The sequence below is a fragment of the Aotus nancymaae genome, unplaced genomic scaffold, assembly GCF_030222135.1.
Source record: "Aotus nancymaae isolate 86718 unplaced genomic scaffold, 86718_ANA_hifiasm-v0.15.2.pri h1tg000009l, whole genome shotgun sequence".
NCBI classification, from domain to species: Eukaryota; Metazoa; Chordata; class Mammalia; order Primates; family Aotidae; genus Aotus; species Aotus nancymaae.
The window spans coordinates 4,794,747-4,817,712 of NW_026988420.1; the positions used below are offsets into that span (position 1 = coordinate 4,794,747).

Sequence of the window (22,966 nt, forward strand, 5' to 3'; positions counted from 1 at the left end):
ATAATGTTCCTTTGTATGATATATGTTACAATTTTTCTCCTAGTTTTGACTTTTCTGATTTTTTTCCCCATGCAAAATATTTTATCTTTATGTAGTCAGTTTTTTTTTTTTAATTTACAAAAGGTAGGCTATGTTTATTAGAGTCACAAGCAGTTGACTGTCTCGATGTGACTCAAGACCACAAAAAAAACACATTTCTCCTTCACTTCTGAGTCCTAGGTTGAGACCTAGACCAGCAGGTGTTCTGATTGGGGTCCATTCACAGGTTTACAAGTTTCTCTTTGAGGGCAATCTGTGACTGTGTGAGGTTGGCCAGGTAGGTCATTTATGTTGCTGTTGAGTATGGTCTCGAAGTCATTAGGAACTGTTTTGGGTACTTGGTTAACCAGACTGATCAGGAAGCGGCCTACAGTATTGTCAGCTGGCACTTTTGCAGACAGTACATCCTTTGCATACTGCAACACTGTGCTCCAGGCATCTTGGATGTGCGCTGATGCCCCTCCTACTTGCTGCAAGTCGCTGAGAGTCCAGTCACTTGGTTAGGGCTAAAGCAGGCTTTCATGATCAGGCCAACTCCAATGTGTTCATTGTTATAGTATGTGTATTTCACTGTCAGAAGTGTGAACATCACTCCCATGGTCCTCACAGGGGCACCTATTAAAGTGCTAACATAGGTTTTGATGCTCATGCGGCTGTTCTGGAGGCTTGGGTCCACAGTGAGGTGGTTGGGGTTGGTGGGTCAGCACAGAGTGCTCTGTAGATGTCATGGCTTGTAGCTTACCAGCCCAGGATGAGCTCATTTTTCTGTCTTGTTTTTTATTCTTAGTTCTACAGTTAAATACAGAAGATGCTCACTTTGTAATCAGTCCTTTTGCTTAAGTTTCTTTAGTCATTCCTTGTTTAGATGGAGCTCAAGCCCTGATGTTTCCATTGAATGTAACGGATCAGTGTCTCTCCTGTGCCTCTAGAATTGTATTAGTTGTATACCATTCCTTGGGGTTGTTTGTTCTTGGTCAGTTTTCTCCAGTTGGCTTTTTTTTTTTGAGACGGAATCTTGCTCTGTCGCCAGGCTAGAGTGCAGTGGCATGATCCTGGCTCACTGCAACCTCCGCTTCCTGGGTTCAAGCGATTCTCCTGCCTCAGCTTCCCAAGTAGCTGGAACTACAGGCATGTGCCACCACACCCAGCTAATTTTTGCATTTTTAGTAGAGATGGGGTTTCACCATGTTGGCCAGGATGGTCTCTATCTCTTGACCTCGTGATCCACCCACCTCAGCCTCCCAAAGTGCGGGGATTACAGGCGTGAGCCATCACACCCAGCCAGCTCTTAAAATGTGTAGATTTATCCCAGCACTTTGGGAGGCCGAGGCGGGTGGATCACGAGGTCAAGAGATCGAGACCATCTTGGTCAACATGGTGAAACCCCGTCTCTACTAATACAAAAAATTAGCTGGGCACGGTGGCGCGTGCCTGTAATCCCAGCTACTCAGGAGGCTGAGGCAGGAGAATTGCCTGAACCCAGGAGGCGGAGATTGCGGTGAGCCGAGATCGCGCCATTGCGCTCCAGCCTGGGTATCAAGAGCGAAACTCCGTCTCAAAAAAAAAAAAAAAAAAAAAAAAAATGTGTAGATTTAGGTCTTTTATTTTCAGAAATTTTCTTGGAGTATTGTTTTAAATATTCTGTTTTAGTGTTTTGACTATCTTCCAGAGTTTGATGTATATGTATCTTGGAGGTATATGTATTTGTATTATATGAATATTTAACTTTTTTTGGCTCATTTCCTTTTTATTCACTTCTGCTTTGACCCTTCATACTTCTTTTTAAATTTCACTTTCTTACGATTATTTTTCTACTTTTCCTCAATGCCCTTTATAAAATTTTCATTTGAATCTATTATTCTCTCTTGGACATCTTAATTCCTTCTCTGTGACTTTTTCTTTCTTTCTTTTTTTTTTGTTTCCTGGGTTCAAGACATTCCTGTTTCATTACTTTCTTTTTTTCTCCTTTTCTATTTTTACTCTGTCTTGGGTCTTAAGCTGTAAGAGGTCCTGAAACATAAATTTGAGAATTGTTGCCGTACTGATGCCTTTGACCTAGTCTCAGAAATTGTGATGGTCTGAAGTGGCACATGGGCTTTGAAAGTTTTTAATGATTGCCAGGAGATTGTAATATTTGGGAACTTCACTCAGATTTAGTTTGTAGTATGGTACATCCTGTGCTCATGTAACTTCTGTATTTGCTCTCTCAAAAAAGTGTCAAAGTTTTCAGAAAAGAATCATCTGAAGATTGTAATTTCATTTTCATTGTTTGTTGCTAGTATGTAGAAATACAGTTAACTTTAAAAATAACTTTATTGTGAAACAATGATAGACTCATTGGAAATGCAAAAATAGTGCACAGAGGTTCTGTCTACTCTTTACCCAGCTTCCCCCAGTGGTAACATCCTAAATAACTATAGTATAATATCAAAACCAGGTACAATCTACAGACCTTATTCAGATTTCACTAGTTTATACATGCACTTAGTTGTGTTTTCTGTGCAATTTAATCATATGTATAGATTCATATAATTACTACCACATCAAGTTAGAGAACTGTTCCATCAGCACAGAGGAACTCCCTTAGGTTTCCTCTTTGTAGTCACTACAGTTGATTTCTGTATATTAATTTGTGTCATGTGACTTTGTTGAATTTGTCTTTTAATTCTAGTAGTTTTATTGTGGATTCCTTAGAATTTTGTATGTATAGGATCATAGAATGTGGTAATCGTGAAATTGACTAGCAATACAGTTTTACCTCTTTTCCAACCTAGATGCTTTCTCTCCCTCCCCACTTCTTCCCTCCTGCCTTGTTGCACGGGATAGAGCTTCCTTTGCAATGTTGCGTAGAAATTATAAGATTAGAGATTCCACCCTTGTTCCAGATTTCAGGGGGAAAGAATTCAGTCCTTCACCATTAAGTGTGACGTTAGTTGTTTTTTTGTAAACGACTTATCAGGTTGAAGAAGTTTTCTTCTTAGTCCAGGAGTTTTTAATCACTGTGATAAGTTTAATTAGTTGCTACCTTAGCATCCATTTTAGACCCAACATAAATTGTTTGTAACCTGTCATTCCCTGTCATCTTTGGCCTAGTTAAAACTTCCTCTCCCTGCAGCGTTTGCAATATGGCCTACTTGTGGCTCATCTCACTGACCCAAAATGAACACATCATGAGCTGCCAACCATAATAAAACCTAACGGTCAGCCTCAGAGCCGCCTCAGAGTCGTGTGAATAAGTTCTCATTCACATGTGTTTTCTCTAGCCAATTCACAACTCTTGAGGGAAGGCATAAGGGATAATGTCCTTAACAAAGGTGTAGTTCTACAATTCTTCTTTCTCCCTCTCCTTCTTGCTCCTTCCTTCTCCTGTCTCAAGACCTGTCTGTCTCTATTTGGCACTCTGACCTCTCTGGCACCTGTGAGTAATAAACTTCTTTTGTTTCATGTATTTTGCCTTAGCTTCCTCATTGTGTCTCCATTGACACACATACTGTAGTGTTCTTGATATCATTTAACGTATTTTCTTTAACAAATCAACAATCATGAATGGATACTAGATTTTGGGAAATGCTTTTTCTGCATCTATTGAGGTGATCATGTGATTTTGTTCTTTATGATAGTAGTTATTATATTGATTTTTGGAGATTAAACCAACCTTTTATTTCTGGGATACATTCCTTTTTCTTTTTCTTTCTCCTCCTCCTCCGCCTCCTTCTCCTTTTTTTTTTTTTTTGAGACAGGGGCTTGCTCTGTTGCCTAGGCTGGAGTGCAGTGGTGCAATCATAGCTCACTGTAACCTCAGACTCTGGGCTCAGGTGAGCCTCCCACCTCAGCCTCCTGAGTAGCTTGGACTATTGGTGTGTGCCACTAGGCCTGGCTAATTTTTAAAACTTTTTTTAGAGATGGGGTCTTGCTATGCTACCAAGGTTGGTTTTGAACTCTTGGCTTCAAGTGATCCTCTTGCCTTAAGAAGAGAGAAACTAGATTAAAATACAAAAGTAAATAAAATACCCAGGCCTAGACAAGGGGAAAGATGGTGATGATTATTATAAACAAATTACTTAATTATAGTTATTTTTTGCTTACCATTAATTTTAGATAGTAGACAAATACATTCAAGTATTTTAATCGTCTATGAAATATACAGTTGGGTAGTTTGGTTCCAGATGCATGTTAAATTGAAGTGCCAGAGATTGGAAATAAGGTTGAAAGTAATAGCATTCTTTCACTGAAGAGACATTTACTTTTTGGGTTGTTTTACAGATATAATGGTATCTCACCTACATTGTTACTTTGCCTAGTTTACTTTTTTTTTTCCTTTTTTTTTGGTCTCAGTGAATTCCTGAAAGAGAGAAAAGAAACAACATGATTCTCTCTGTAACAGCCCTCCCCCACCCCCTCACCCAGTGTTCTGTATGATGTAGACACTTGTGATTACCCTTTTTTTTTAAAAAAAAAAAAACAAAAAAAAACCAGGAGATGGTGCTCCTGATGTTTAGTGTGAGTACTGATTATGCTTGGTTATCATAAATGAATGAACTGGCAAGGGAAATGAATAAATGAGTCCAGAAAAAGCATGAATCATGCTGAAGATGCTTTCTAGGTTGATTGTATTTCAAAACCTTAAATCAAGCTGTCCAACCCATGGCCTGTGGGCTGCATGTGGCCCAGAATGGCTTTGAATGCAGCCCAACACAAATTTGTAAGCTTTCTTAGAACATTATGAGATTTTCTTTGTGATATATTTATTATTTATTTATTTTTAGCTCATCAGCTGTCCTTAATGTATTTTATGTGTGGCCCAAGACAGTTCTTCTTCCATTATGGCTCAGGGAAGCCAAAAGATTGAAAATTCCTGCCTTAGATATTGAAAATTGTAATTAAGACGGTTCTTACTGTACATTTTTGCTTTCCATTATCTAAGATTTCATTTAAAAAATCTGCAACTTTTACTTTTTAGAGTATTAGGGTAGAATCTTATTAATATAAATGTATCCAAAAGTTGCCTTTTGTGGTTTTCTTTTGTCAGAAGTTCTGTAGCCTAATATAACTTAAAACATTTGCAGTTTTCTGCTTCTCTCAAGATGTTTAGTTCTTTTTCAGAAACACCTGAATCTTAATGAATGGCGCTAAATTTTCCATGGGCTTTGTCTAAAACTCAACAAGCATTAAATTAACATTTCTTTTGCAGGTCCAATTAGCATTCAAATATTATTACTGAAGTATTAGATTTCATGTGCTATTTTTTGTAACTTGTTGATATTTCGTTTTTATTTTGGGGGCTGCCTAATTCTCAGGTCAACCTCAAGTTATTTCTGGTAGTTTTGAAATTTCTTTTCTTCTTTTTTTTTTCAGGCAGGGTCTTCTGTCATCCAGGCTTGAATGCAGTGGTGTAATCTTGGCTCACTGCAGGCTTGACTTCTGGGCTTGGGTGACCCTCCCACCTCAGCCTCCCTTGTAGCTGGGATTACAGGATTGTACCACCATGTCTGGCTAATGTTTTGTATTTTTAGAAGAGACGGGGTTTTGCCATGTTGCCCAGACTGGTCTTGAACTCCTGAGCTCAAGTGATCTGCTTGTCATGGCCTCCTAAAGTGCTGAGATTATAGGTGTTAGCCACTGTACCTGGTCAGATTTCTTTTTTTAAAGATTATTTTGAAAGTATTGGTTTTGATAAAATAAGGAAACCATATGTGAATGGATGGAATGTGGTTTCTTTTCCTAAGTTGAATAGAATTTGATTAACCTGACTGTCCTCTTAAGATTTTGCAAATTTCATTAAAATTTAAGTTAACAGAATTTCTGAAGTAGTAATCTGAGCAGTTAACCTAGGTCAGCCACATTTTTTTTTCTTTTTACAGTTGGATGAATAGAAATCCAGAAAAATTTGAGTTGACCAAGCCATTTTGATCTATTTCCCCAGAAAAATCAGTGGGAAAACTTTCACGTTTGTTCCAATCAGAGCCACTGTCTTTTAGCTGCTTAGTGTTTTGATTAAAGTTTCTTTTTTAAAAAAGGTTCTGGTTTTTTAAAAAAAGTTATAAAACCACTCCTTTTTTGGGAAAGGGGTCCCAAATAGGTGCATTATGAGTGGAAAACTATTAGAATCTCTTGGCTTTTTTTTAAAAAAAGCACCTACTAAAGATTCTTTCCTTGACAGCCATTTGCTATAAACTAGGCTTTGATATAATCAGAATAGAAGGCATCATTTAGAATATCAAATACAGAGGAAAATAAAGTGATTCTTCAGCCTTTGCTTTGGCATAGGATGTTACCAGGTATGGACTTAACTATCTTTGCTGAAATTATTTTCAGGTTTTAGAATCAGGAATAAAAGAATATTCTTTGAGTATTTGGTAGATTTGTGGTTTATAGACACTAAATTCTATAATCCATGAGCTTCTTCTTTAGAAGTTCTTGAACCAAATTTGTGGTTAACTGTAAGCCAGTGTATAGGATTTAAAAGGATGCTTTTTTTGCATGAGTCTGATTTCTAGCTCATTTGATCTTCTTTTTCTCTTTTCTTTTTCACTTCTAATAAATGTTATTGCTTTCTGACCACAGTTAGGTATATCTAAGTGCAATTATATATGGATGGTTCCTGACTATACCTACACTCTTGGGTAGGTTTCAGGCTCTGAACTGAATGATCGGTTGCCTCTTAAGACCTAATGAGACAGGTCGGGAGCAGGGGCTTTGGGGCCAGACTGACTCGTGTTCAAATCTTGGCTCTGTTTTTTATTAGCTGCATGATTCGAGGACATTTCTTAGCTTCTGTGATCCTTGATTTCCTAATCTAAAAAAGAAAGCCTACACCAAAGTGTTATACTTAAAGAGCATACTTAAGTAAGAGAATATACATAATAAATAAAGTGCTGAGTACTTTACCGAGAATAGAAAATTGGCCAGTTACAAGTAAAGAAAGAAGCAATAGAAAGAAAATCCCTAAGAAACCTTCAGATCTGTGTGTGTTTTGAGACGATACCTTGGAAGACAGGGCAAAAACAATGTAGGTCTCTTTTTTTCAGGTAATAACATATATTCTAATAGGATAGATACCTTGAGAGCATAATTAGTAAGAAAGATAATGACAGGCTCTTCTATGGATGCTTAAAATGGGGGCAGAAAGAAATTAATGCTAAAGTGGTCATTTGAAGCCTAGGGTCTTAGTGAAAAGATAGTAACAGCCATGGTAAAGCAGTTTGGACAGTCACTGTGGATAGCATCTATCTGTTTTCATAAGAGTACATGTTTGCATAATGATTTATGGTGTTAGTTGTCTTTAATTATGTGATCTCATTTGATGTGTACATCAACACCTAAGGTAGCCTATTATTCAGATGACCCTGGTCACATAGGGACAAGTTGCAAAGGGAGCAAGCAAAGACAGAAAAAACAATTATTTTCTGTAATAGGTAAGAAACAGAAAGGTTCTTATGGTCACAGATGGCAAGTGAATGGTAAAGCTGAGTCAAGAAATCCTGATTCTAGTCTAGGGCTCTTTCTCCTATAGTGTTTATTATTTTGTTTTGACTCAAAATGGAAATACTTAAAGATGCAAAGTAGTTCATAATTAGAATAGGCAGAAGTGGGGTTGAAGCTAAGAGTTGAAGGATCCTTAAGCCCAGGTAGGAGTTATTTTCTGCTAGGTAGTATCTTTCATTGAAAATTCCTTATTTCATTGAAAATTATTTTTTTAATTATGAATTTGATCATATTACTTGTTATTTCTTTGAACAGGTTTTCAGAAGAATGACCTTGAGCACACTCTGCTATGCTGTTTGTACTCTACCCTCTGTATTTCATTTCTAAACATCCCTTTCCCACTTCTTAAAGCCTTGACCATCTTTTGAAGCCACTCTAGCTTCATTGTAGTTTGCTTTTACGATCTGGAGCCTACCTAAAGCCTGTTTCAGTCTCCTCAGATAGCCACAGCAGCAGCAGCAGATAGTAAGAGTCAGAAGTGTGCTTGCCACTCAAGTAGCCCAGAAGGATTTGCAGTGCAGAAGCTGAAATTGCTTACCAGAGATGTGATCCACTCAAAAAGGGTTCTGAAAACTCAATTCAGTGAAGTGTGTTTGGGCTCAGTGCACTGGACTTGTGACTTCCGGTGATATTTACTTAACTCCCTAATTTCTAAGTGGTACCTCCCCCACCTCCCTGGGATGGGGGGAAAAGATACACACTTGGTTTTGCAGGATTATGGAGATCAAACAAGCATCTAACAAAGACACTTCTTTCCAGGTACCGCTTTCTCTCTTCCCTCTCATCGTATATTAATCACTTAGTTGCGAGGGGCCGGTAAATTAACAGAATGGTAAGCCTTTTCCTTTTCCTGTTTCTTTTGCTTGGTGACTAGTGGTTTCTGCTGGAAAACCAGATGAACCATCTCAAGGTTATGAAAATTCCTGACTGGGGCAAATGTGAAAGAGTGTCTTTTTAATTCCCGGGGTATACTCACTAAGACTTCTTCTCTAAGGTGGTTATTTGTAAAGGAAAAAGGTGACCTTAATTTCCAGTACTATGCAGTGAACACAGTTTTTGTGGAAACTAGTCCTAGGATTTGAAATGAAGACTGTATGGTCTCTGTTAATCTGTATTGGTAAACGCACTGCACTTTATTGAGAGTTCTGGTCATTAACCAGTGGAATTACTAGTATAGAAATTTATTAAGGATGGCTTATCAGAGTTGGCTTGTAATTTCAGTCATTTCTTTGTAATTACCAGGTAAAAGATGATTTGTCTTGAGTTTTAATTATTTCTGTAAGTTCAAATAAGGAATTGTAAAGTATTCCTCAGTTTTATGTTCGGTTATCTAGGAAATATTCACAGGCAGCAAAGATGTGAGATAATTATTCAGAAATTTTAGTTGCTAGTGGTTGTGTGTTGGCATATATGGGACAAGCAGTTTTGGAATTTCTCGCAAAGTCAGTATTACCCTGTAGATTGACCTTACAGAAAGTTCTTACTGTGTGTTTCAAAGTCTTCTTTGTAAATTAAAAAATGAAAACTGTTGTTACTCCGCTGATAGTTCTGTTAACTCATGCTAACTAAATAGTTAGGGGAGTGGAGGAATACAGCTAGCATTCCATCATCTGGAAGGAGAGTAGTGAGGAGGCAGATAATCAGAGCTTTCACCATGGCATAAATAATACCATTTTCCCAAGCAGTACTGTAGAATGCAAAAAGAAAGAAAAACAAACAAAAAAAAAGTGGACTGAGTTGAAGAAAGCCAATTTATAGTTGTAATAAATCATATTTTGTGTTAAAAAGGAAGAACAAATTGACAAGAACTTGGAGAAATACCAGCTAGGGATAAAGGATAATAAAAACGATGGAAATGCAGATGGTATAGAACTAAAGATCCAAATGTAAACAGCAGCTGTTTACATTAATTACCTTGTGGATGGAGTGCCTCACTGAGCTGATAGGCTGTTATAGTATTGCTTTCAGGAATTGGGTTGAATCACTTAGATATGTCTACACACTGGCTTTGAGAAAAATCATATGGTTAGCTGTGCTTTCCTTTCAGTAATAACTATAATTTTTATAATTTTATTGTATTCAGTCATATGGGAAGCTTTGAAGACTGAAGCATAATTCTGTATTATTGCTAGTTGATAAGCAGATGTCCTTACCTCATGGTCTCTTTGACTAAGTTAGATTGTAAGCTTCCGGAAGGCAGAAGACTGTTCTTCAGCTCAGATTTGGCATAATGTCTTGCACATAGTAGGGGCTCAGAAATGTCTGTTGATGTTATAAATTTGCTAAGTGTTCACTGCTGAAACTGTGTGTTGGCAGTTAAGACCGTATAATCCCAGAGCAAGCCTAGGAAAACCTTTGGACTTGTATTGCTTTGCTGTGTCTATGTTTTGCTAAAATTAAACTATGACCACCCCCCGCCCCGTGCATAATAAAAGCCCTTGCCTTACTGTATGGCTGACAGTTTATAATGTGAGTGGAGGTAATAGCTGAGGATGATGCTGTAGAAAATTTACTTCATAGGCCTAGGCAAGGAAGAAAGGTTTAAGGTTACTACCATGGATTCTGTTAGATGACTTGATTTTTACTGTGTTAAAGGCTTCCTTTCAAGTGATTTGGGATTGCATGGAATAGAGAGAGTGCTATACTTGGGTGTCATAGGACTCTAGGTTTGTTAATAGAATTATGATGCCCCAAAAAGTCCTCATTTGGTATGTAATCTTGATTTTGTTTATAGAATTTTCCATAATGAAGTAATATTTGATTTTTTCAAGTAGTTTAATGTTTGGCCTTTATTGTTTTTCAATAATGTTTTGAAAGAAGTTTTCCTCTTCAAGATTATTAAAAAATTTTTATGTTTCTTTTTGTTCTTTATTGGTTTTATTGTGTACATTTTTGCTATTAATGCATTTGAAACTTCTTTTGGTATAAGGGGTAAAGTGAGGACTCAATTTGATTTTTTTCTCCTAATGAGTATCCAGTTGTTACAATAGCATTTAACCAATAACTCTTACCCTAGGGATTTAAAATGTCACATCCATCTTAATACTGAGTTCATATATATACTTTTTCAGTTTCTGCGTTTTCTAGTCTATTAGATTATAGGTTTATTTACACTGTTTTAATTATTGAAACTTTATGGTGTTTTAATATCTGATAGGAGGTGTTCTCTACCCTTACTCTTCTTTTTCAGAATTATCTTGTCTGTCTGTCTTTGCTTTTCCATAAGAACTTTCAAGTCAGCTTGTCTAGTTGCTAAGAGAATTGTCAGGGATACTTAAGAAACACCTGTCCTCCATGAGCAATTCTAAGAGCCCCATCTGTATTATAAATCTGGAGATTGGGTTTTAGACCTTATTGTGATATTAACTGGCTCTGTAATAAAAAGATTAAATTCAATGGGCACAGTGACTCACCTGTAATCCCAGTACTTTGGGAAGTCGAGGCAGGCAGATCATGATGTCAGAAGATCAAGACCATCCTGACTAACATGGTGAAACCCCCATCTCTACTAAAAATACAAAAAATTAGCTGGGCGTGGTGGCATTCATCTGTAGTCCCAGCTACTTGGGAGGCTGAGGCAGGAGAATCGCTTGAAGCTGGGAGGTGGAGGTTGCAGTGAGCCGAGATCACGCCACTGTACTCCAGCCTGGGCAACAGAGCAAGACTCCATGTCAAAAAAAAAAAAATTCATATTTTGCTATTTTATAGATGTTTGCAAGTCCTTTTAAGAGAGTTACTTTGTGCTAACAATTTTTTTGGGTTTTTATATTCTCATCACTAGGTAGAACTATTTTAAAAATCCTCAGTTTCAGCGTGGCCAATATGGAGAAACCCTGTCCTTACGAAAAATACAAAAAATTAGCCGGACTTGGTGGCACCTATCTGTAGTCCCAGCCACTTGGGAGGCTGAGGCGGGAAGATCACTTGAGCCTGGGAGGTGGGGGTTGCAATGAGCTGGGATTGTGCTACTGTACTCCAGCCTGGGGGACAGAGTGAGACCCTGCCACAAAAAAAGAAGAATCCTCAGTTTCTTTTTAGAAAGAATCCTCAGTTGTTTTTTTTTTAAAGTACTGCAGAGGGGCCCTCCTCATACTTGCAAAAATTGGAAACAGCTGAATTATAGTTCCCCAAACTCTTTTTTTTTTTGAAAATTCAGTTCTAAATAAATAAAAGGTGGTGGTATATCATCAGTACAATCAAGGATTGAATTTAAATCTTTGTAGCCACTGAAAGGGCTACTCAGTGGAGGGAAACTATAGAACTGGCTCTTGGCAAGATCATTTGTCTGTTTCTTTCTTTTCCTCTGTAACCAGTTGGTGTTTTGAAAGGAAGCATATTGTCTAGATTTTCCGAGTTCTCCAAAAACAGGATGAGGGAGTATTATTGTTGAAGTATGTAACATGATTGTATCTTCAGCAGAATTAAGTGCTTTGAGAGCTTGAATTATTTGTGTTGTCATAGTTGACTACTATGATTGAAATAAGTATGTATATCTTCTTTGCTTTTATTAGACTGAGTGAGAGCTGCTGGACAGAATAATGGGTTCATGGGAGAAGACAATCAGGGTGGTGGTGATTCTCAAAAGTCAAACTTGACATTTTGAAGGGCATACCAGATCTGGAGTTTGTATAATTCTGTAACAAATTGGAAAATAATGGAACAAATGAAGAGGAAAAATTGGTCTTGGTCTGTTGGTGAATGGCAGTCACTATTAAATTAAAATGAGTTTTTAAAATGAAGAGACCAAAAGTTTTTTTTGTCTCTTTTGGAAAATTACTTTGAGGATTCATTGATTTATGATTGCTATAGGACTTAAAAAAAAAAAAAAACCAAAAACAAAACCTAAAGAAAGTTTACCAGTAACTCCATAATCTTATCAAGAATAATATTCTGAAGTAGAGGGTGAGGTTTGGAATTTGTTGAGTCTAGTTACACAAGATTCAGTCTATTAAATAACTGTAAATAATGTTCTTAAGCAGAAGTAAATACAATAATCAGATGAGCTGATAGAAATTACTGTTCTTCAAATCAGAAAGATGAGAAGGAAGGTTAGGAAAAACAAGAATGTAAGGAGAAAATAATCCTAGAGCGTATGTTTTAAAAATTCAAAGTGGGAGTGAGTTGATTGAATCCTCAAATGCTGTTTGTTTGTATGCTAAATAGAAATAGAGTATGGCAGGATGACTTGACGTGATGTGAAGTTTATGTTTCCACTGTTTAAAAATACCTGTGACCAGACCAAATCAGAACCACACAGTCCCAATTCCACATTCCTGAGAGGGAAACCTGGCCCATTTTGGGTAGTGTCTGTCTCCATTCAGTCAGCTGTGGCCAGGAGGTTGGGGAAGAGATAAACCCTACTTATGTTTTTACCAAAGTCAAATAGTATCCCCAAATCGGCTTCTGTTTCAGTTATCATCACAGAGTACATTTTAGGAAATATGTATATGTTTTTCTTCTAGATTCTAAAATTTGATCTTGTGGACCCTTTTGTAGTCTTAAAATGCTTAACAGTTTACTTCCACCAGTAAAGTGTCAAAGAGTACCTATGTCTCCCCTCCCCCACCCCTGATCCTGGCCAACACTGGGATTTTTCATATGTTTAATCTTTGCTCATCTAACAAGTTAAAATGGTTTGGCATTGCAGCTCTAATTTGTATTTCTTTTATAGTTTATTTATTTATTTTTTTGAGACAGAGTCTCACTCCTGTCACCCAGGCTGGGGTGCAGTGGCATAATTATGGTTCACTGCAGCCTTGAACTCCTAGGCTCCAGTGGTCCTCCCACCTCAGCCTTCCGAGTGGCTGGGGCCACAGGCACACACCACCACACCTGGCTAATTTTTTTTTTTTTTTTTTTTGTAGAGATGGGGTTTCGCCCTGTTGCCCAGGCTGGCCTTGAACTCTTGAGCTCAAACGATCCGCTTGCCTTGGTCTCTCAAAGTGCTGGGATTATAGGCATGAGCTACTGTGCCTGGCCCTGTATTTCTTTATATTGCATGAGGTTGAGCATTCTTGCATATCTGCTTTTCAAATACTCAGTAGGTGGATAGTTACTTGATTCCTTTCTGTTTTTGTTCAACCAAATAGGTGGACTGTAGGGAGTCTTCTGTTTTGTGAGAGTATTAGTTTGGAAGATGTTTCAACTTATTCTATCAGATATGAAGTTTAGCACTAAAAATGGATCTCTGAGAACTGAGTAATGTGGAGTGGAGGGGGCAGTGCCTGGAAAGCGCTGAAGGAAGAAGTGGCCACTGAACAGGATGTCATGGTGGGAATTGCTGTGATTAGTAGATATCAGAACCTTACCTCAAATTGAGCCCAGCAGAGATGGACAACTGTATGGCTTAGAAAGTGACTTATGTAGTAGGCAAGTAGCAAAGTCTTACTGACGCTTAGTAATATCAGCCTGGTGTGGCATCATCAGTAGATGCATTTGTATGAGGGGTCTTGCTGTTTTGGCTTTAGTTGAATGTTAAGAATCCAATAGGTATCATGATAATGCTTTTAGAATGATTTTGCCTATATCTAGTATTTAAAGCTTTTCTTTAGTTATTTCTCCAAAGCACAATAGAGTTTGGCAGATTTATATGTGTACTTGAAAGATAATGCTGTTAGTGTAGGTTAGGTGTAGGATACCTTCTGCCTCTGAGGGAATGTTAGATCGCACACTTTGGATTGTTTTGAATAGAGTTAAACATACTCAGTTTGACTAGATGTATCTGTAGATTTTAATGTTAGTGAGCAGTGCCGTCCTGCTTCTTATGTTAGTTTCTTGAATGGCCATCCCCCATTGCTGGACTTATGCCCGAGCAGATGAAGGTTCACCTCATGAGCTCGGTGTACAGAAGGGAATGGAAAACATGAACATGCTTTGCTTTTCTATGTGTAACTTCCCCTTCCTCTTTGAAACCAATTCTTTTGGAAAGCTGAAGGCCCATATCTGAAGAGCATTCTAACAGTATTTCTCATTAATATGCTTTGTCAGTCCTCAGTTTGCAAGACATTGTCAGAATGTTCTTGGTTTGAAGCCTGGATGCTTTGATTTCCCATCGCGTTAATTTCCATCCTGTTAATTTTTTATTCGTGACCCTCTGCTGAGAAGCCCCCCCCAGCAACACCCATTAAATCACATGCAGAGAAAAAAGTAAAATTTGTGATATTTTTAGTTATTTCTGTACTAATAAGATTGCTACCTCTTGCTTTCTGTAAAAATGTAACATGGTATTTACTTTAACTCCAGTAATAGTTTTGAATTTTGACCTCTTTTTATTTGAGAAAAAAGAAACCCGAAAGAAGGTGGGAAATACATTAATTGGTTTAAATTTCTTTTTTTTTCTCTTTAAATGTCTTTCCTCCTACAGATGTCACCTTTAAATGTAAGTCTTAAACCAGAAGTATGCCCTATTACTCTACTCACAAAAGTAATCTTGATGGGATTTAAACACAGGCAGATCTCGATGAAATTGTTAGGTGAGATCACCAAGGCGGGGCATACAAAGAAAGGGTCCAAATCAATATATCAAAAGTCTGCTAAGCTAATATTTCTCGAGTTCTTCTAAGAACCCAGTGTATGTGGGAATGAAATGCCACATACACTTTTCATCCTTTCAGCAGTGAGTTACTGCACACCTACTATGTTCCATACACACTGTTCTGAGCACTGGGACACACCAGGAACAAAACCTCAAAAAAATTTCTGCCCGCATAAGGCCGACATTCTAATGGGAGAATTGGGGAGTAAAGGAGACAAATTAATGAATTATTAACACATAGCATATTAGAAGATAATAGATGCTAGTGCAAAGAAGGAAATCATTTAAAAGAAGTCAGGAGGTTCAGGACTTGCAGTTTTAATTGGGGTGAGGCAGAGGAGGTAATATTTGAGCAGATTTTTTTTTTTTTTTTTTTTTTTTTGAGACAGAGCCTCACTCTGTCGCCCAGGCTGGAGTGCCTGGTTAGCTGTTGGGTATACAGTTTCAAAGTTCATGGAAGTGGTCTGGGCTGGAGATGGGAATTCGGGAGTTGTCAAGATATATGTGGCATTTAAAACCATGAGATGAGGAGGGGCGGGAGTAGGGATAGAGAAGAGAAAATGTCCAAGGACTGAGTCGTAGATGCTTGAGGTCAGAGATGCGTTAGGAACAGCCAGGCACTGCTGACTATCACTTAGTCACCCGTTAAGGTGCTTGCTTCCCTGGAACGCCTGTCTTCTATTCTTTTCCTAAGTAAATTCACTTCCTTTCTGACTCTCCCAGTTGCTTGTAGATCCGCCTTGTTTAACAGGGGCTCTGTGTGCTCTGCCTGTCCTCCTCATTTGCCTTCTGTCATTTCTTAGGGATTTTTCTTTCTTCTTCTTGAGTATCTTGAGCTCTTGGAGCTCCATATGTATGTCTTCCTCATCCACTCCTTTGTGGCTGCTCTCTGGCAGACTCTTTGCCTAGAATACTGTCTCTCACTTGTTCATTTAACATTCATCTTCAGATTCAGCTCTGGGAAGTCTTTCTTTACCTACCATTTCTCAACAACAACTTCCTTTTCTGTATAATCACTAGCAGTATATAAGTACCTTGGTAACATAGTCTTCAACATCATTTGTTGGTAATATTTATGTGTAAGTTTGTATCACAGATAGTATGATTGAGTGTTATTTATCTTTGATCCCATGGCACTTAACATAAAGACTTGAAGAAAACATTTAACAATTGTTATTTGAACAAAGGAATATCTCAGAAAGAACATACTTTGACTTGATGTCTTTTAAGTGTTCTTTCTTCCTGTTTCTGTCTGATATTGTTTCCATTCAGTCTGAAGAACTTCAGCATCTTTTAAAATATGGATCTGCTCAGCTTTGGCTTATCAGAAAATGTCTTTATTTTGCCTTCCTTTTTAAAAATTAAACCTTTTATTTTTAAATAGTAATAGTCTCCCAGAAAATGGCAAAAGAATTTCAGAGTCCCATGTACCCTTGCGCAGCTTCCCCAAGGGTCACATCTTTTATAGCTTGTAGTACAATACCAAAACCAAGAAATTGATACTGGTATGTACCAATGATCTTATTCACTGTTCACTGTATTTTAAACTGCAGTTATGTGTGTGTGAGTGTGTAAAGTTCTCTGCAGTTTTAGCACATGTAGATTCATATAACCACTGCCACCATCAAGATACAGTACTGTTCCATCACCACAAAATCCCCCTTGTGCAATTTCTTTGTACTCTCAGCCATCCTATTCCTTGTCCCTGGCCCCTGTTCATCATCAGGGTGTATGTATCAGTAGTTCATTCCTTTGTATTGCTGAACAGTTTACAATTGTATGAATATACCAGAGTTGGTTCAACAGTCCATGCAAACAACATTTGCATTGTTTCTACTATTTTGCTATTATGAGTAAAGCTGCTATGGATATTTGTGTACAGGTTTTTGTATGAATATATTTTCTCTGGGATAAATATCTATGAATGTGATTATTGGCAAGTGAATCTAGTTTTATAAGAACCTGCCAAATTGTTTTCCAGAGTAGCTATACTATTTTACATTTTCACCAGCAATGTATGAGTGATCTGTTTTCTTTGCATCCTCACCAGACTTTGGTATTATCACTGTTTAACTGTTCTAACCTGTATGTAATGATGTCTCATTGTGGTTTTAATTTGCATTCCTCTAATGCCTAATAATGTTGACCATCTTTTTATCTGCTTATTTGCCATCTATATGTCCTCTTTGATGAATTGTTTCTTTTTTTTCTTGTTTTGCTCATTTTATAATTGGATTGTTTCCTTCTTTAAACAAATGCTTAGTTTTGAGAGTTCTCACTCTAGTTTTCTTTATTAAAGAATCTTGTATGACAGTCATTTTTCCCACACCTCAGCATTCTGAACATGTCAGTTCATTGTATTCTGACTTTAATTATTTTTGATAAAATTTAGCCTTCTTAAATATTGCCCTTATTGCAGTTTTCTGCAAGTCATATGTCTCATTTTCCTCTGGTTGCTTTGAGTATTTTCTCTTTGTCTTTGGTTTTTAGCACTTTGGCTATGACATGCCTAGGTGTGATTTTTCTTTGTATTTATCATCTTTGGGTTTAGTGAGCTTTTTGGATCTGTGGGTTGATGTCCTTCATTACATTTGGAAAATTATCAGATTATTATTTCTTAAGATATTTCTTTTATCCAGTTCTCTCCTTGCCTTCTGGGACTCCAATATATTCAAGCCATTTATTATTTCTCAGCTCTTGGGCAGTTTCCTTGTTTGTTTTCCATTTCCCTCTCTTTCTGCAACTCATAGAACCACCTTCTTCTATGTTCAGTTTTCTGTTAAGCTCACTGAATGAGTTCTTTCTTTCTGAAATTGTAATTTCTATTTCTAGCTTTTCTATTTATCTATTTAATTATTTTTTTCTGATGAGATCCTTCACCTGTTCATGTTCATCTCCTCCTCTTTCTCACTAGGTCCTTTAGTACGTTTATCGTAATTGTGTCTACTGGTTGCAGCATCAGGGTCATAGATGGATATTACCTCTGTTGACTTTTTAAAAATAGATCATGTTTGTTTCCTCCTTGTGTTCCATTATTTCTATTTATTATTACAATTTTTTTTTGAGACATCTCGCTCTGTTGCCAGGCTGGAGTGTAGTGGCACTATCTCATCCCACTGCAACCTCTGCCTCCCAGGTTTAAGCCATTTTCCTGCCTCAGCCTCCTGAGTAGTTGGAATTACAAGCATGTGCCACCATGCCCAGCTAATTTTTTGTATTTTTAGTAGAGATGGGATTTCTCCTTGTTGTCCAGGCTGATCTTGAACTCCTGGCTTCAAGTGATCTGCCCACCTGGGCCTCCCAAAGTGCTAGGATTACAAGTGTGAGCCACTACATCCAGCCCTATAATTTTTTTATTCTATGATGGACATTAATAACAGTAAAGACTGAGGAATATCTACCCCGGCAAAGGGCTTGCTCCTCCTTTTGTCACACTGTTAATGTTGGGGACTGAGCTGGATCTGGGCTTTGAAGTAGCATTAGTTAGTGTCCGTTCACCATTGGATTCACATAGTTTGAGAGTGGGATCACGAACTGGTTTTCAGCAGTTTTCACTCCGAAGCCCAGTAAGATCTTGGAAATCTCTTTATGCTTCAGAGCCAAGCTGCCAACTTTCTGAATGGTGGGAGATTTCTCTTTGTTTATAGCTTGGCTGCTAGCCTTTCTGGACACTGGTGAGTTCTTTTTACTCTTCATGGCTTTTGGCTCCTCAGAAGGTCTCTCTTTGCCTTGCTCTTCCTTATTTTCTTTATTTATTATTATTATTTTTGAGATGGAGTCTCACTCTGTTGCTCAGACTAGAGTACACTGGTGTGATCTTGGGTCACTCCAATCTCTGTCATCGGGGTTCAAGCAATTCTGCCTCAGTCTCCTGAGTAGCTGAGATTACAGGTACATGCTACCATGCCCGGCTAATTTTTGTATTTTTAGTAGAGATGGGGTTTTGCTATGTTGGTCTCAAACTCCTGACCTCAGGTGATCCGTCCTGCTCCTCTTCTTGTTTTTTTTTTTTTTGAGAGGGAGTCTTGCTCTGTTGCCCAGGCTGGAGTGTAGTGGCGTGATCTCGGCTCACTGCAACCTCCCCCTCCCGGGTTCAAACAATTCTCCTGCCTCAGCCTCCAGTGAACCTGGGATTACAGGTGCCTGCCACCATGCCCAGCTAATTTTTTATATTTTTAGTAGAGACCCTAAAGCTGATTTCTGTCCCCTTACTTGCCTTCCTCCTGGTGCCAGGCTGCTGCTCTGCTTCTAGGGACTTGACAGGTGCCTGATGTAGGGGCTCTCTCAAGCTCTCCTGCCCTAGCACCTTGTGCACTACCCATGTGTATTTGATTAAGGCCCACAGCAAAGAGTTAGCTGGCAAGTGGATGCAGATTTGCTGTGCTTTGGGGCTCTTGGAGATTCTAATCTATCATTTCAGCTCACATGGAGACATTAAAAGTTTAACAGTTCAGCTGGTATCTTCTTACCCCTATCTATGGCAGATTCTTTGTCTTTCTACCACTTTGCCACTGATGAAAACAGCTGTGGATTACTACTTTTCATACGAAGGCCTTCTTGATATCTGGTATTTACTTACTGCAGGTTTGTGTTCTACACTTTCTAAATCCTGGGGCAAATTGTCTCTGTGTAATGTTATAGAATGGAGGTTACAGTCATCCCATGGGATTTGATTCTTTGAGACAAAGTGGATAAAATTTTTCCAAAAGGCATCATTTCTAAGTAGATTGGGGAGTTCGAACCTTGACTTTGCCACTTAGGGCTTTGTGGTAGTATTCAATTACCTACTCTGTCAAAGTACTCCTTTGTTAATTGGAGGTTGTAACACCCACCTCTAGAATCCTCTTTGGGCTCTGAATACTAAATGATGCAGAAGTACACAGTAAGCTTCTCAGGGCTTGAATGGTTTGCCTAGAATTACTATAGGAAAATATTTTGAGATTTACCTTTAATGGTAGAGTGGGCAGTAAGGTGAGTGGGATGAATACATGATGGCTTTACATTTCCTGAGTTGTCTTTACAGAAAGATTATTATTTCATTTCAGATAAAAGAAGAGGAGGCTAGTAGTTAAAAGCATGGTCCTTGAAGACAGGTTTTCTAGGTTTGACTTTCAACTCTATTATTTACTGTATGACCTAGGGCAAGCCACTTCACTTCTCTGTTTCTTAGTTCCCTTGTTTATAAAGTGATGATACTAATAGTTACTGCTTCACAGGCTTGCTGTGAGGACCAAGTGAGAGGCTAAGAATGTAAAGCAGAGTTCTGACTCAGCATGGCAGGCTCAATAACAGTGAAGTACATTGCTTCTCATTTTTTCCTTTCTAGATGTCCTCATGTTAGGGCAGAGACAATCCTGGTTAGCTTTTCATCCCAGCAGAGAATTCAGATACAAATCCTGATTAAAAAGGTGTTTTTAGTAAGATGTTTCACAATGCCTATGGGAGCTGGGGCATCTGTTCTGTTGTTGGTTGGTTAGTATTGAAGGCCAGATGTTTCAGCTCCTCTTTCATGACTTTAATCTCCTTGTGTTGGATTCATCAAAAGACGAACAGTAGCATCCGCTCTGCATTACTTATTACCTCCAAGAAGAAACACTGTTGCAGCAGTGTTGAATGTTAATGTCTGTTCTCTACACATCCTCTCTCTACCTCTCCACTTCCGTCTTCCCTCCTTTCCTTAGTTGTAGGAATGTGGTGTATAGTGGAGGTGATTGCTTTCTTTGTGGCAGCGTAGAGATGATTAGCAATTTGGTTCTTTTAGGTTGAAAATGCTTCAATTTATAGGTTATATAGTAGATAGAGCCATGCTATGTTGAAATCTCATGGTTTCGTGGGTTTATATAATGTCTTTTCAGCATTTTTAGGTGCAATAACATTCGTTTGCTTTCAAATGGATTTTAAACATTACTGATTACTTTTGTATTAAGATTTGGGATCATTAAGTTTAAGCATATTGATAAAAAATGGTATTTAATCTCTGTGTATTTGGTATGTGAATTATGTGGCAGGTATTTTAGAAAATTTCCATGGAATTCCGTTTATCTCAGCAGTTGTGAAGGGAGAAGATAATATTGTAGATGTAACTTGCTGGAGTGCCTTTAATTTTAATTCTGTTGACTGTCCCTGTGTATAGGTTTTTTGCCACTTTTATTTCTTCAGTTTATATGTGGAATCTATAGTCATTTAATCATTATTCCTGTGCTCAAAGGTTCTACAGAGATGAGACTTTCCTTTGGGCTCTTCTGGATTTTGAAAGAAGCATCCTGTCACTGGAATATGGATGATGGTGGATGATGGAGAGAATTGTGCAGAATCTGGATCTTGATACCCTCCTGCCTTCAGGGTTGACAGATTTAGCTGGCATTTCATGCAGAATTCAGATTATTAACAGAAAACTCTACAAAAGTAAATGAAGCTTTAGTTAAATAAAATAAACATGAGTATTTCAGATATCAGCATATCTACTGTTTGGAATATCTACATTACTGTACCCTTTCAGTGAATACAGGATTGGCCATTATTATCTTTATTTGTAGAAATCAAAGAGGAGCTTGGTCAGGCATATTTGATTTATTGGCCACTGGCCAAAAGGATGAGGTTTGTCATTTGGAGACAGATCAGAGCTGCCACCATAACCTCAAAGAGTGAGGATGTGGCCTGTCATCTGCATACACTCTTTTTGCCAAGAGTGGGCTGAGTAAAGCTGCCGGATTGTGGTGATTGTGCTTGTCTGCCAACAGTGCATGTTTTAGTAGTTGAGGAATAATAACTACCATTTATTAAACGCCTCTGCTATCTTGCTGTGTTCTTTACCCATAAGCCTTCATCCTCCCCTTCACATTTTAAGGGGAGGTACGATTAGCCTTATTTTTATAAAAGGAGAGTTTAAGACTCAAACAGTAATAACTCTTTCAAGGTCCAGAGCTTTTCGATGGTACTTCCAGGCTGGCACTCAGATTGCTGACCCCCACACCTCCGATCTTTTTCTTTACCATGCAGCCTCTGGTCCTCAGAAAATGTTTCCTACAGGATTATATTGGATGACTCCAATTAAATGATTACTGCTACTTAATTAATTGGGAATAGAATTTGATGCTAGAAATGTTTTTGGCAATAATGAGTTACCTTCTAGGAGACTGAACTTTTACATTTATTTCTAGGAGGTCATTTTTTCCTTGTTTTTTGTTTGTTTGTATCTTCTCTCATAAATTGTTGTATTCTTGTGGCATGATGGTGGGCCATTTAGTTCCTGATTGTATTAAATATAGCATGAGTAGGTTTTGACTAGAGGCTCAGGAGCTTTGAATGTAGACATGTTGTAAAATGTTATTGCTGTGTTTCTCAGTCTTGTTTGAACACATAGGATCCCCTGTGGGTAGAGGTTTATGAATGTCTTCATTATACTTTATCCTCAGAGGGAGAAAAAGGAAAACTGAAGTTATTTGTTGAATTGCACATTGAATCTTTATGTCAGTTTAGTATTATAGAGGTAACTTTGAAATATAGTTTGATTTTGGAGTATTTAAAAATTGTCATGGTAATAATGAAAAAAATACCTTTGGAATGCAGTGTTTACATCTTGCTATTTCTGTTTGATAATGTACAGGTTTCTGTGTACTGTGTGCACTTACATAATGATTTTCATTATTTGTCCAAATGTAAGACTCAACATATTTAATGAAACTGAGTGGTAATCCTGATTTGGTTATGATCTAACCTGTTGGTATCCAACAGATTGCTGACTGTGTGGTATTTTAGTTTAGGATATTTGTCATCTGATTTTTCAGTCTGAGCTTGAAGAGGAAGGAGATAAGGGCCCATGGGGAGTTAAGAGTAACTGCTGTTGGTACCTCTGTTAAATTTGTCTTTCTCCTGAAATAGCTGTGGAAGTGCAGCACTCCAGGTATA

The 22,966-nt window shown here is 37.9% G+C and overlaps 1 protein-coding gene and 1 pseudogene across 3 annotated transcripts in view; one reads left to right on the forward strand and one right to left on the reverse strand.

Annotated features, from left to right (window-relative positions):
• The window catches only part of WASF3 (WASP family member 3), a 118,125-nt gene that overhangs the window by 13,627 nt on the left and 81,532 nt on the right, over nucleotides 1-22,966 (forward strand). The gene's annotated exons all lie outside the window — the stretch shown is intronic.
• LOC105710089 (eukaryotic translation initiation factor 3 subunit F-like) lies at nucleotides 260-18,754 on the reverse strand (annotated as a pseudogene).